The sequence below is a fragment of the Entelurus aequoreus genome, linkage group LG07, assembly GCF_033978785.1.
Source record: "Entelurus aequoreus isolate RoL-2023_Sb linkage group LG07, RoL_Eaeq_v1.1, whole genome shotgun sequence".
NCBI lineage: Eukaryota > Metazoa > Chordata > Actinopteri > Syngnathiformes > Syngnathidae > Entelurus > Entelurus aequoreus.
The window spans coordinates 24791854-24808156 of NC_084737.1; the positions used below are offsets into that span (position 1 = coordinate 24791854).

General features: G+C 36.8%; 2 protein-coding genes across 2 annotated transcripts in view; one reads left to right on the plus strand and one right to left on the minus strand.

Annotated features, from left to right (window-relative positions):
- LOC133653548 (TBC1 domain family member 22B-like) overlaps nt 1-3689 on the minus strand; it is a 41237-nt gene extending 37548 nt beyond the window's left edge. The window contains exon 1 of the mRNA XM_062052954.1: nt 3647-3689. The gene's annotated coding sequence lies outside the window, so the exon portion shown is untranslated. The remainder of the gene's footprint in view (nt 1-3646) is intronic.
- The window catches only part of LOC133653549 (zinc finger protein ZFP2-like), a 390781-nt gene that overhangs the window by 135255 nt on the left and 239223 nt on the right, over nt 1-16303 (plus strand). The window lies entirely within an intron of this gene.

A 16303-nucleotide genomic window follows, 5' to 3' on the forward strand; every position in this document is an offset into this window, starting at 1 on the left:
TACTACACGGTTACTCTGCCTAGCTCTAAACAGCACCGACACATTTGCAGATTATTATTACTGGTTTGAAAAAAGTATTTTTAACCCAAATAAGTAAAGTTACATATTCTCTCACGGCACACTAGTGTGCCGCGGCACAGTGCTTGAAAAACACTGCACTATCTGATACAGAGGTGTCAAAGTGGTTTTCACTGAGGGCCACATCGCAGTTATGTTTGGCTCCAGAGGGCCTATTCTAACAGTGAATACTATTATTACTAGAGATGTCCGATACTATTGGAAATTATCGGTATCTGTTTATTTATTATCGGTATCTGTTTTTTTAATTTAATTTTTTTTTTTTTTTTTATTAAATCAACATAAAAAACATAAGATACACTTACAATTAGTGCACCAACCCAAAAAAATCTCCCTCCCCCATTTACACTCATTCACACTCATTCACCCAAAAGGGTTGTTGTTGCTGTTATTAATATTCTGGTTCCTACATTATATATCAATATATATCAATACAGTCTGCAAGGGATACAGTCCGTAAGCACACATGATTGTGCGTGCTGCTGGTCCACTAATAGTACTAACCTTTAACAGTTAATTCTACTCATTTTCATTAATTACTAGTTTCTATGTAACTGTTTTTATATTGTTTTACTTTCTTTTTTATTCAAGAAAATGTTTATAATTTATTTATCTTGGTTTTTTTTTGTTTTTTTTTTAAAAAAAGGACCATATCTTCACCACCAGCAGAAATCATTAAAAAAACGAAACTCCGTTGACAGTAAAAAGTCGTTGTCGCAATTGTTGGATATGACTTTAAACCATAACCAAGCATGCATCAATGTAGCTCTTGTCTCAAAGTAGGTGTACTGTCACCACCTATCACATCACACCCTGACTTATTTTGACTTTTTTGCTGCATAGTGTTTTAGTTTTTGTCTTGCGCTCCTATTTTGGTGGCTTTTTCTCTTTTTTTGGTGATTTCCTGTAGCAGTTTCATGTCTTCCTTTGAGCGATATTTCCCGCATCTACTTAGTTTTAGCCATCAAGAATATTTCAGTTGTTTTTATCCTTCTTTGTGGGGACATTGTTGATTATCATGTCATGTTTGGATGTACATTGTGGTTGCGTCTTTGCTCCACAGTAAGTCTTTGCTGTCGTCCAGCATTCTGTTTTTGTTTACTTTGTAGCCAGTTCAGTTTTAGTTTCGTTCTGCATAGCCTTCCCTAAGCTTCGATGCCTTTTCTTAGCGGCACTCACCTTTTGTTTATTTTTGGTTTAAGCATTAGATACCTTTTTACCTGCACACTGCCTCCCGCTGTTTCCGACATCTACAAAGCAATTAGCTACCGGCTCCCACCTACTGATATGGAAGAGTATTGTCTGATTACAAGAAAATTTGAAAAGTATATCAATCCCCACTTGCTCAGTGACCTTGTGGTTAGAGTGTCCGCCCTTAAATCGGTAGGTCGTGAGTTCAAACCCCGGCCGAGTCATACCAAAGACTATAAAAATGGGCCCCTTTACAGCCCTGCTTGGCACTCAGCATCAAGGGTTGGAATTGGGGGTTAAACCACCAAAAATTATTCCCGGGCTCGGCCACTGCTGCTGCTCACTGCTCCCTTCACCTCCCCTGGGGTGAGGTTGATGGGTCAAATGCAGAGGATAATCTCACCACACTTAGTGTGTGTGTGACAATCATTGGCACTTTAAATTTTAACTTTAATACAAATATATAATGATCCTTTTTGAGCAATAATAAATGTTTTGTTTTTTATATGGCAAACACACAAAATATGCAATATTTCAAAGTGAAATATTTGATGTAAATTAATTGGAGTCTTGAATAGGTTAAATATATTTTTTTTTTTAGCGATGACAGTTTTGAAGAAAAAACAGCCAGCAAACATTGCAACTTTTCATCCTTACATTTCACCAGTTTACCTTTTAAAAAACAAACAAACAAACAAACTGGCAGCTCAGTTGCCAGAATTTTACTGTAAAATGTACTTTTTTTTTACTGTAAATAAAAAAAAACTGCAATTTTACAGTAAAATGTTGGCACCTGAGCGGCCAGTTTGTTTGTTTTCTACCGTAAATCAGTAACTGTAGATTTTTTGGTGTATTACTGTTAATGCCAAAACGGCCCCACAGTTTATTACAGTAAAAAAAAAAGTACAGTTTTTTTATATTTCGAGAAAAATGCTGTAAAAACCTGAATTTCACAATTTTACCATGAAATCTATTGCTACTTTTACATTGCACAATTTGATGGATACTTTGCATTGAAATCATTATTATTAGTATTTATTACTTTAAAAAAATGGTTTGAATGTTTGATAATATATTTTTGCATAATTAGACAATATTTAAGTTAACATAATTTGCGATTACATGGAGTACATATATTTTTTTTCTCCCAAAATAGAAATAAATGATACATTTAGTAAGAAAAGTTACAGTACTTTATTGATACATATTATTTCCAGGCTTTCGAGGGCCAAATAAATGAAGTGACGGGCCACATCTGGCCCCCGGGCCTTGAGTTTGACACGTGTGATCTAATACAAACAACAACAGAACAAACGCACAAATTAAAGAGATGGTTTGACAAAAAACAGACTATCTTTGAAAATAATGGTAGTCGGTAACAGTTAAAAACAAACACAAATAGACACAGAAAGGGTTAAATAAAGCACATGTTTTATTGATGATAAAATTAACTGGAAATCAATCCATCCATTTTCTACCGCTTGTCCCTTTCGGGGTCGCAAATCTCATATAAAAATACACATCAAGTGGCAAAAATATTTCTATAATGGACCAAAAATGACTTTGTATCTGAGTTATTGTGCAGAAATATGGGAAAATAACTACAAAAGTACACTTCATTCGCTAACCTTGTTACAAAAAAAAGGCCAATTAGAACAATACATAATGTTGTCTATTGTAAACATACAAACACTTTATTTATTGAATCCAACATATTGAAATTCCAACGATTTGATGCATTCAATGGCTAAAATGATGCACAAAGCAAACTATAACCTCAACAAAAGAGGGGAAATATAACCTTAAAAGAGAAATGTAACTTACAACATTTGTATGCACGTACAACACTTACAACCATGTATGTGGAATTAAATCATGGAATGGATTAATAAACAATGTACTAATATGATCCAATTTGGGAAAAAAAAACCTCAAAGAATCCTGATTATATTTTGAACCTAGTTAAAAAAAATGATACCATTTTATTCATCTCATAATGTCAACCATAAAATGACTTAAATATTTTTATATGAGAACTTTATTTATGTATTTATTATTAATCGACTTACTGATTTGTCTATTTAATGTATTGCTTGATGTATCTCACCGTTGCCTTACAGAATAAGCAGTAACACATTTGTTCGAGAAGGGGTCGGCTTAAATAAGCTCTGCTTCCTCCTACTCCTTTTCAGACATGCTGTGATGAGGAACTGTAATGATGTCGTATTGTGTGCATGTTCCAAACATACTAGGACCGTCACCATAACCATATTAGTGGTACAATTTTAAATATTGTACATTCACCATCGTAGAAGGAAATGACAACAAAAAGTAAATGTGTTAAAGATAAGTCACAAACCATAAATCAAAATCTTACTTCTGCTTTTGGATCGCTTCTCTCTTTTTGTTCCTGTTCAGTCAAATGCTGCTGCGTCAGTGAAGCTTCCATTCACAAGAGGGCAGACTTTCCTCCTTTCAGTGAACCCAGTGGACTGTAAATATTCTTTAATTTCCTCATTTTTACATGTTGCATAATGAAAGGGATTTTAAAAGGTCGTATTCAAATGCAGGCAAATGGACATTGTAAGGATGTGACTTGTCATTTGAGTCGCCGGTCTAGTCCTGTTTGCTTGTTTAGGGAAATCACTGCAGCCCCACACCTGTCGTCACAACAGGTATTTTCAACTGCCATTTTCCAGGTCAGCCAAAACTTCTCTTTCTATGGAGTACAGTACTTCCACAAGGCTGGTTCTGTGTGACTCCTAGCATTGTTTTGGGGCGTTACTTTTTACTAAACAACACCCTACATCAGACCTGGCAAAATACGGCCCGGGGGCCACATGCGGCCCGTTGTGATTTTCATCCCGGCCCGCCGGACGTTCTACATAATTTTTTTAAAGACCTTTAACATCAAAACTGTCGCCGCCATTATGATGTGCAGTGCTGTTTTTAAATGACCATAAGTCTTGAACTATAGAAAGTATTTCAATGGTTAAAATATGCGCTTTTGGGTGTTTTACGAGTTATTACAGTAATCTACAAAACCCAAAACCAGTGAAGTTGGCACATTGTGTAATTCGAAAATAAAAAGAGAATACAATGATTTGCAAATCCTTTTCAACTTATATTCAATTGAATAGACTGCAAAGACAAGATATGTTCCAACTGAGAAACGTAATTTTTTTAATGCAAATAATCATTAACTTAGAATTTAATGGCAGCAACACATTGCAAAAAAGTTTTCACAGGGGCATTTTTACCACTGTGTTACATGGCCTTTCCTTTTAACAACACTCAGTGAACGTTTGGGAACTGTGGAGACCAACTTTTGGAGCTTTTCAGGTGGAATTCTTTCCCATTCTTGCTTGATGTACAGCTTAAGTTGTTCAACAGTCCGGGGTCTCCGTTGTGGTATTTTAGGCTTCATATTGCACCACAAATTTTCAATGGGAGACAGGTCTTGACTACAGGCAGGCCAGTCGAGTACCCGCACTCTTTTACTATGAAGCCACGGTGTTGTAACGCGTGGCTCGGCATTGTCTTGCTGAAATAAGCAGGGGCGTCCATGATAACGTTGCTTGGATGGCAACAAATGTTGCTCCAAAACCTGTATGTACCTTTCAGCATTAATGGTGCCTTCACAGATGTGTAAGTTACCCATGCCTTGGGCACTAATACACACCCATACCATCACAGATGCTGGCTTTTCAACATTTTACAACAATTGCACAACAAACAACAATTTAAACATTTTCTATAACAATCCGGATGGTTCTTTTCCTCTTTGTTCCGGAGGACACAACGTCCACAGTTTCCAAAAACAATTTGAAATGTGGACTCGTCAGACCACAGAACATTTTTCCACTTTGCATCAGTCCATCTTAGATAAGCTCGGGCCTAGCGAAGCCGGCGGCATTTCTGGGTGTTGTTGATAAATGGCTTTCTCTTTGCATAGTAGAGTTTTAACTAGCGACGAACTGTAGTTACTGACAGTGATTTTCTGAAGTGTTCCTGAGCCCATGTGGTCATATCTTTTACACACCGATGTCGCTTTTTGATGCAGTATCGCCTGAGGGTAGAAGATCCGTAATATCAGCCCTTACGTGCAGTGATTTCTCCAGATTCTCTGAACCTTTTGATGATATAACGGACCGTAGATGGTGAAATCCCTAAATTCCTTGCAATAGCTAGTTGAGAAATGTTCTTAAACTGTTCCATAATTTGCTCACGCATTTGTTCACAAAGTGGTGACCCTCACCCCATCCTTGTTTGTGAATGACTGAGCATTTCATGGAAGCTGCTTTTATACCCAATCATGGCAGCCACCTGTTCCCAATTAGCCTGTTCACCTGTGGGATGTTCCAAATAAGTGTTTGATGAGCATTCCTCAACTTTCTCAGTCTTTTTTGCCACTTGTGCCAGCTTTTTTGAAACATGTTTCAGGCATCAAATTCCAAATGAGCAAATTTTTGGAAAAAATAACAAAGTTTTCTAGTTTGAATGTTAAGTATCTTGCATTTGCAGTCTATTCAATTGAATATAGGCTGAAAAGGATTTGCAAATCATTGTGTTCTGTTTTTATTTACGATTTACACAACGTGCCAATTTCACTGGTTTTAGGTTTTGTACGTCACAGGAGCTTACACGAGGAACAAAGCAGAGTGGGTGGGATTTGTTTTCAGAGCGGCCAGCCTGAAACGCATGCTTCAGGAAGAGATGCGGAAGCAGATTTTTACGTGGAGAATAATACAATCTGTTGATCAACATGGCATGCATTTGCATCACTAAACTCTGCCAAGCAATGTGGTCTACATACAACACACAAAGACAAAGATATGTTTCAAAGAGCCAATTTATTTTGGGCCAGAACAAATTGACACAACTATTTTAAATAGCTGCAACATAATATACATAAGTAGGGATGATGTTTGATAAGAAATGATCAAGTTGGAGCCTATTATCGAATCCTCTTATCGAACCGATTCCTTGTCGATTCTCTTATCGAGTCCAGATAGGTTGTTGTATATGGAAAAAAACACACAATATTTGGTTTAACAAAAGCTCACTTTTATTATATAAGAAAAAAATTAAATCTAATAAATAAATAAATATTGACTGTTAACCCCATAAAAAAATAAAATAAAAATAAATATTGACTCTTGTTACCCAAAGTATATTAAGTGGGATTTTTCAGAAAAACAAATATATACAGTAACACAAAAACAACCTGTCTCTGTGATCACTATAGGTGTATAAATAATAATATACTGTTAAATAAAATCAGTCCCTTGGGCACAAAACTGAAAATTATACAGCTCTCCAAAAAGTGCACTTCTGCTGCTATTTGACATAACTGTTTGTTATGATGCTTTGACATTTTTGCACTTTATTTCTTTATTGAAAGAAAATTCTATGAATAGAAAAGTTGTTTGCAAATGTGGTTAAAATGCTAAAAAATGAAAAGTTCAAGCTAAAAAAAGAAATACACTTTATTGAGTTAAAATCTTTCTTTATAGGGGGAAAGATGTGATGTTATGAGCTAGGGAAAATAACAACTACACTACCCAGCATGCAACGGGCGTGACGAGCATGCGCGGTACCCCCGAAAAGTGTTGTTGCATGTCACCACCCGGCAGCTAAGAATGAGGTTATGAGCACGCTGTGAAAGTAAATGTCAAGAACTCAGCCAACACGCCTTGTCTGCATTAATTATAATTAGACAGACAACACATATACAGTGTGATTTTGTTTTGTTTACAAGGAAAGAAAAACAAAAGTTAAAAAAGGGAGATGTCATATATGTATGTGCTGCGGTTGCTTTAAGAACGTTGCGACAGCTGCCGTAAAGGAGGTGCGTTGCTAGCCTGGTTGCTATGTTTCCGGTTGGTCGTAAAAGTGTTCGTCATGTGTTTGTACCCTGCTCAAATCTTTCAGTAAAGTTATTCATTGGATTATACCTTTTGTTTTGAACTTTATTACACCTTGGAGCGCTTTTTCCCGTCCATTGTTTTCCTGCTTTCCCTATGTGCTCCTAATGTCTGAGCTACGTGACGTAATTTCTTGTGATGTCACACGGAGCATTTCTGGTCGGGACGGGATTCCAGGGATTCGAATAAAGAACCAACTCTTTTTTCTTTACTATAGTGGTCTCGATAATGGGTACCGGTTCTCAAAAAGGGATTCGAGTCCGAGGACTCGGTTCTTTTCTTATCAAACAACCGGGAAAACCGGTTTCGAGTATCATCCCTATACATAAGTAACAAACCGCATAATAACAACATGTCACAACATGTCACAACATAGCTGCAAACCTGGCTTCACCCAAGGTAGGCACCATGACATGATTATATGCCATGTCACTATATACAGCACACATACTGCTATACATACGCCTAACCAGGCGTTTTTTTCTCTCAAAGAATTGTGAAATAAAATCATGTCTTCATGAGATCAACACTGTACTGAAGCCCAGAAAACTCTACGCATTTCTCCAGTTTTAGTTTAGAGATAAGGAAAGATTGGCCTGGCCCACTAGGATCCCTCTTTATGTTTGTGAACTTTATAGTCTATACATTTAGAGTGATGTGATAATCAAACACTCTAGAAGTCTAGAATGAAAGAGTATATAAGAGAATTGACAGTGTGTATCTTCAGTGATGAACAGTGTTGGGTTAGTTACTGAAAACCAGTAACTAGTTACAGTTACTAGTTACTTTATTTAAAAAGTAACTCAGTTACTTACACCAAAAAGTAATGCGTTACTGTGAAAAGTAACTAGTTAGTTACTTAAATATATTTTTTAATTTTTTTAAGGCCCCCTTCAATGCCCTTTTAGCCTTCATTTCAGTACTTTTATTGCACTGGAGAATAATACAATCTGTTGATCAACTTGACATGCATTTGCATCACTGAACTCTGCTAAGCAATGTGGTCTACATACAACACACAAAGACAAAGATATGTTTCAAAGGGCCAATTTGTTTCAGGCCAGAACAAATTGAAAAATCTATTTTAAATAGCAGCAACATAACATACATAAGTAACAAACAGCATAATAACAACATAGCTGTAAACAAAGGAAGGCACACACTACATACACAAAGCCTAACCAGGCGTTTTTCTCTCTCAAGGAATTCTGAAATAAAATCATGTCTGAAGCCCAGAACACTCTGCACATTTCCCCAGTTTTAGTTTAGAGAAAAGGAAAGATTGGCCTGGCCCACTAGCATCTCTCTTTATGTTTGTGAACTTTATAGTCTATACATTTAGAGTGATGTGATAATCAAACACTTTAGAAGTCTCGAATGAAAGAGCAACAGTATATAAGAGAATTGACAGAGTTTGTGTACCTTCAGTGCGCAGTGCCTCGTTAAAATCCAGCCGCTGTTGCTTAGGAGGTGAAGTGTGTCTCTCTTTACTAGCTTCTTCGAAGCATGCTGCTTTTGTAGCTGTTTTAGCAGATTTTAATTGCTAGGATAGGATCTTTGATCCAAGACACAACTTACATTTAACTAAAATGTTCTTTTCTTTGTGGTCGACAAAAGAAAAGTAGTTAGAATATCTTCATGTTAAGAAACTCGGCTTCGGGCTTCGCTGTGTCTTGTTAGTAAACACAGACACGTCCCCTCACACACACACACACACACACACACACACACACACACACACACACACACACACACACACATAGACAGCTCGCAGTGCGCCTCACCTCTTCCGCAGCGCTCCAATAAAACACACTCAAAGCTTCTCAGTTTTTAGTCGATACTACATAAAAAATAACGTAAAATAACGCAGTAACGCATCATGTAGTAACTGTAACTGAGTTACTGAATATAAAAAATAACGCGTTAGATTACTATTTGCCGCCAAAAGTAACGGCGTTACAGTAACACATTACTTTGTAATGCGTTAGTCCCAACACTGGTGATGAATGATGAGCAGAGGCAGAGTTTTGAGTGTTTTCTATAGCTTGCTTTCCATGTTTATGTACTCACTGTCCACTGTGTCCAGCTGCCTGAAATCGGGTGACTCCACTGTAGAAATAGCCTGCATGTCTTCTAGCACATACGCTGCAATGGCTCTATCAATGTTGTCCTGGCTAGCAGTCCCTCCGTTAAAATCCAGCCGCTGTGTGTCTTTCTTTACTAGCTTCGTCGAAGCATGTTGCTTTTGTAGCTGTTTCAGCAGATTTGAATTGCTGGATAGGATCTTTGATCCAAGACACAACTTACATTTAACTAAAAGGTTCTTTTCTTTGTGCTTGACAAAAGAAAAGTAATGAGAATATCAAAATGTTAAGAAACTCGGCTTCGGCTCTGCCATGATATCTTGTTAGTAAACAGTGACATGCCCCCCCGCCCCTCCCTCACACACTCACACAGCGCGCGGCGCACCTCTTCCTTGTGACACAGGAACATTCAGAAGGATGACACAGCAGCAATAAAACACACTCAGATCTTCTCAGTTTCTAGCCAATATTATATAAAAAATTACGTAAAATAACGCAGTAACGCATCATGTAGTAACGGTAACTGAGTTACTGAATATAAAAAATAACGCATTAGACTACTAGTTACCGCCGAAAATAATGTTTTTACAGTAACGCGTTAGTCCCAACACTGATTGTAGGTGTTTATTAGCCTTTGCATTCATATTTTGCTGTTATTTAACTTTTTGTTGTGTTTTGCTAGAATGTAAAAGATACATTACTATCGAGGAGCTGGTCTGAAAAGTAAAAGAGGAGCGACGTTCATATGTTGTTAATATTCAGTGTTTTATTGTTCATAGTTTATATTGTAAATTCCACTTTCTTTACTTTCATGTACATTTTGGGTGTGTCATTCAGTAAAAAAACTGTAAAATTCCTTTCCGTCCGTTTTTTTGTCATAACTTTTTTAGAATTTCATCGGACGTTGTGACTTTTGGTATTAGTGTTCCTGATAAAAACGGACCCCAACACACATACTGTACAGCAGATTTTTACAGCTAAATGTGTATATATCATTTATACACACATACACCGTGGCCCCCCAGACACATTGTTTTCTCTCAATGTGGCCCCCGGGTCAAAATATTTTCCCAGCTTTGCCCTACATAGACTTTGACCCTTTTCCTGCGAGAGTACGGGAGATGTCGTCCACTCAGCAGGCTCACTTTGACCCGATCTCATTTCGTTTATGTTCTTGGAGCAGCGGTATCCAAAGTGTGGCCCGCAGCTCATTTTTTCTAGCGGCCTGCACGCATTAAAAAAATACTGTTAAAAATGGTAAACAGGTGAAATGTAAGGATGAAAAGTTGCAATGTTTGCTGGCTGTTTTTTCTTCAAAACTGTCATTGCTCCAAAAACATTTTTTATTATTTACCTAATCAAGACTCCAATTACTTTGCATCAAATATTCCACTTTGTAATATTGTATATTTGATGTATTATTGCTCAAAAAGGTTCAATATGTCTTCTTATTCATATACTTTTCAAATACATAACACACATAACAACACTGATTTTGATTAATTATTATTTATTGAGCAGTGACCGTTTTAATAAAAAAAATCCCACTAAAAATCTTGGGGGACAAAAAGGGTCCCACTTATAAAAGTGTTAAAAAACAAACAAACCAAAAACATGTTTTACATTCTTTTAGGTTTTGTTTGTTTTTTGCCCATTCTGTCTAATACTTTTTTTTTTTATGCTTTTCAAATTTTATTGTAATCAGACAATATTTTCGGTGCATTAGATGGAATTTTTACCTGACATCAATCAATCAATCATCTATCAAAGTTTACTTATATAGCCCTAAATCACGAGTGTCTCAAAGGGCTGCACAAGCCACAACGACATCCTCGGCTCAGTTCCCACATCAGGGCAAGAAAAAACTCAACCCAATGTTACCTGACATGGAAGAAGACTGCAGAGGACAGTCAAAACATGTCAGGTATGAATTCCATCTAATATACCGAAAATGTTGTATGATTACAAGCACATTTGAAAAGTATAAAAAAAATGTATTGGACTGAAAGGGCAAAAAACTAACAAACCAAAAAAAAACTAAAAGAATGTCAAAAAATAAACAACAAATCGACGGAAGTTGATCTAGGGACCTAAGTGTTAAAAATAAAAAAAAATATACAAACAAAAATAATTTTTATATATTTCTTAACACTTTTATGAGTGGGTCTTTTTTCCCCCTCTAATAATTTTGTGGTATTTTTTTAAATTCAAACTGTCATTGCTCAAAAAACAATAATGAATCAAAATCAGTGTTGTTATAAATTATTGACCTATTCAAGGCTCCAATTGTTTTACATCAAAATTACACTATTAAATATTTTTGGGGTAAAATATTGCATATTTTGTGTGCTTGCCATATACAAAACAAAGTTTTCTTTGACAAAAAGGGTATAAAAGACACACACAAAATGCAAAAAAAAAAACAATAGACTTAAGTGTTGAAAGTAAAAAATAAAACAAATGTATGACTTATGTCAGTGCCTCACCAGCCATTAACCTCACCTAACATCCACTGTAATGATACCAAGTACAGGCACGTACTGCATCTAGTCGGTACTACTATGATTACGTCGATATGTTTTGGTATTACAACATCATCTTTCGTTTTTTAAAAAATTCATATTATGTTTATAAACTCAGGAAATATGTCCTTGGACTTTGAATATGACCAATGTATGATCCTGTAACTACATGGTATCGGATTGATACCCAAATTTGTGGTATCATCCAAAAGTAATGTAAAGTATCAACCAACAGAAGAATAAATGATTATTACATGTTAACAAAAGTGTAGACAGAACATGTTAAAAGAGAAAGTAAGCAGATATTAACAGTAAATGAACAAGTAGATTAATAATTCATTTTCTACCACTTGTCCTTAATAATGTTGACACAATATAATGATATATGATACAATATGTTACTGCATACGTCAGCAGACTAATTAGGAGTCTTTGTTTGTTTACTTACTACTAAAAGACAAGTTGTCTTGTATGTTCACTATTTTATTCAAGGACTCAACTGCAATAAGAAACATATGTTTAATGTACCCTAAGATTTGTTGTTAAAATACAGCCAATAGTGCAATTTTTTTGTAGTCCCTTTTATTTATATAAGCGCCGAAAAGTACCGCAAAGTCTCAAACTAATTTTGGTACCGGTACCAAAATATATTTATCTATACATATATATGTATATATACATATATATGTATATATACATATATATACAGGGTGACACAAAAAAAACGTTCATCAATAAATACCGAATAACTTCCAAAATTGTATTTAGATTAACACAAAAACTCAGCTATATTAGGTTAAGTCTATGTAGCAGACATCTCTAAAGTTTCAAGTCTGTACCACAAAAAACTCTTTGTTTAACTGGCGCTCAAAAAATGTGCTCTAAATGAGCTCCCCGTTGCTGCAAGCACATTTGGATCCGGCGGGCAAAGTTCTCGATGACCCTCCCACATTCTTCCCTTGGGATCGCTCTTATTACTGCTGTGATTGCTGCCTTCAGATCAGGGATAGTCTGGGGGTTGTTGCCATACACCCTGTCCTTAAGGTATCCCCACAGATAAAAATCTGGGGCGTTGAAGTCCGGTGAATGCGGCGACCACTCCGGGTCACACCTGCGGCTGATCAGTCGGTCAGGGAAACGATGCTGTAGCCATGCCAATGATTCGTTTGAGGTGTGGGGGGTGGCACCATCCTGCTGGAACCACTGGAGGTCCCTGACGACCCCTCTTCGTCGACCAAGTGCTGTCCAGAATTTGCCAAGCACCTGAACATATTGCTCGGTGTTGATTGTCACAAACCGCTCGTTGTCGTCCTCGAACCAGAATGGTCCAATGGTGCCATGTTTGGAGATGGCGACCCATGCAGTGAACTTGACAGAGTTTAATGGCCTTTGCAGACAGTACTCAGGGGGTGTGCTTCCCCAGAAGATGTTGTTCTTAGAGTTCACATGACCTGACAGCAGAAAATGGGCCTCATCAGAAAACCAGACATTGTCAAGGAAGTCTGGCGCAGCATCAATCTTATCGCAAAACCACTGGCACATGATCACTCGTTTCCTCATGTCGGCATACATATGTCGGCAGGTGTAAGCTTTTGTTTAATCTGTATCCTGTAAGGATAGAGGTCGAGATCTGCGATCAAAATTGTCCGCACAGACTCCCGGTTCATTCCAAGCTCCTGACTTCGTCGACGCATAGACTTGCGTGGGCTGCGAACAACAGAGTCTCTGACTGCATCAACGTTCTGTGGTGTCCTTGATGATTTCGGTCGTCCAGAGTGTGATTGTCTGTTAGTATCTTTACGATTGAGGTTATTAACAGTCTCATGGGTTCGGAACGTGTTGACCCATCTGTAGATCATTGTGTGGGCAGGAAATTCACAACATCCAAACCGCTCTTTGAATTGCAATTGAGCCGCGTGAATAGAATTCAGCCGAAAATAGGCCTCAGTTATAAATGTCTTTTGTTCAGTAGTCCATGGCATCTCGAAGTTGAAATTTTTTAAACTTTTAGAACATTAATTCTTCTTGGTAAATCTGAAAAATAAAAAAATAATTGATTAAATATTTCAAAAGTTATTAAAGTTTTTGTGTCACCCTGTATATATATATATATATATATATATATATATATATATATATATATATATATATATATATATATATATATATATACTGTATATATATATATATATATATATATATATATATATATATATATATATACTGTATATATATATATATATATATATATATATATATATATATATATATATATATATATATATATATATATATATATATATATATATATATATATATATATATATATATATATATATATATATATATATATATATATATATATATTAAGGCTGGGCAACGATTTAAAATTTTAATCATAATTAATCGCACTATTTCTCCGATTAATCACGATTAACTGCATTTTATACGCAAAACCCAATAATGAATTCAAAAGTAGTGTGTAGTGCACCTTTTTTGGAATATTCTCCCATATGAACAAAAGCGCCAAAACATTTGTTGTGCAAACACAATTTAAATCAGTACTTATTAAACAGTATCAGTTGAATAGCATATTTTATGAAAATCAACTCAAACAATGTAAATACAAACATTCAAGTTTATTGCCACTGCCAGGGTATTTAAGTTATCCTGTTTGTTATGGAAAATAAATATAATCTACATACAAATACCTGAGCCACAATCATAACATCCGAACAGGCAATTTCTGAGGTAACAGCAGAAACATTTTCTTTTATCAGTGAAAAAGAAAAGAAAGGGTGAAGCACAAAACACTTCACTGCTGGGATTTCCTTTACAGGGGACTAGAATGTAAATTCCATGTTAATAATGGAGTTCCTTCAGAGAATCTCACTCAACTCGGTGCAGTTTGTTCATTCTTAGAAGTTGACGGCCATTGATTTTAAATGTACTGCCCTATGAATTAAAGGCCTACTGAAACCCAGTACTACCGACCACGCAGTCTGATAGTTTATATATCAATGATGAAATCTTAACGTTGCAACACATGCCAATACGGCCGGGTTAACTTATAAAGTGCAATTTTAAATTTCCCGGGAAACTTCCGGCTGAAAACGTCTAGGTATGATGACGTTTGCGCGTGACGTCAATGGTTGAAGCGGAAGTATTGGTACACCATTGTATCCTAATACAAACAGCTCTGTTTTCATCGCAAAATTCCACAGTATTCTGGACATCTGTGTTGGTGAATCTTTTGCAATTTGTTTAATGAACAATGAAGACTGCAAAGAAGAAAGCTGTAGGTGGGATCGGTGTATTAGCGGCTGGCTGTAGCAACACAACCAGGAGGACTTTGAGTTTGATAGCAGACGCGCTATACGACGCTAGCCGCCGACCGCATCGATGATCGGGTGAAGTCCTTCGTCGCGCCGTCGATCGCTGGAACGCAGGTGAGCACGGGTGTTGATGAGCAGATGAGGGCTGGCGTAGGTGGAGAGCTAATGTTTTTAGCATAGCTGTGTGAGGTCCCGTAGCTAAGTTAGCTTCAATGGTGTCGTTAGCAGCAGCATTGCTAGACTTCGCCAGGCGGTACAGCATTAACCGTGTGGTTACAGGTCCAGAGTTTGGTAGTATTGTTGATCTTCGGTCCATCCTTCAAGTCAGGGGCTTATTTCTTTTGTTTTTATCTGCATTTAAGCACGATGCTATCACGTTAGCTCCGTAGCTAAAGTGCTTCGCCGATGTATTGTCGTGGAGATAAAAGTCACTGTGAATGTCCATTTCGCGTTCTCGACTCTCATTTTCAAGAGGATATAGTATCCGAGGTGGTTTGAAATACAAATCCGTGATCCACAATAGAAAAAGGAGAAAGTGTGGAATCCAATGAGCCAGCTTGTACCTAAGTTACGGTCAGAGCGAAAAAAGATACGTCCTGCACTGCACTCTAGTCCTTCACTCTTACGTTCCTCATCCACGAATCTTTCATCCTCGCTCAAATGAATGGGGTAATCGTCGCTTTCTCGGTCCGAATCGCTCTCGCTGCTGGTGTAAACAATGGGGAAATGTGAGGAGCCCTTCAACCTGCGACGTCACGCTACTTCCGGTACAGGCAAGGCCTTTTTTTATCAGCGACCAAAAGTTGCGAACTTTATCGTCGACGTTCTCTACTAAATCCTTTCAGCAAAAATATGGCAATATCGCGAAATGATCAAGTATGACACATAGAATGGATCTGGTATCCCCGTTTAAATAAGAACATTTCATTTCAGTAGGCCTTTAAAGTGCCATAACATTTACTGTGCAAACACACTTTTAACAGCATTTTTAAACAGTTAGCAGTTAAACAAAATATTTGTAAATCTTCAGCCTCAGCTTCAACAATGTTATCAAAGCAAATACAAAATTAAAGCTTATTGCCACTACCTGGGCATTAATGTTATACTGTTCCTTATGAAAAATAAAACAAAGTCCTGAGCCACAATCACAACAATTCTACAGGCAA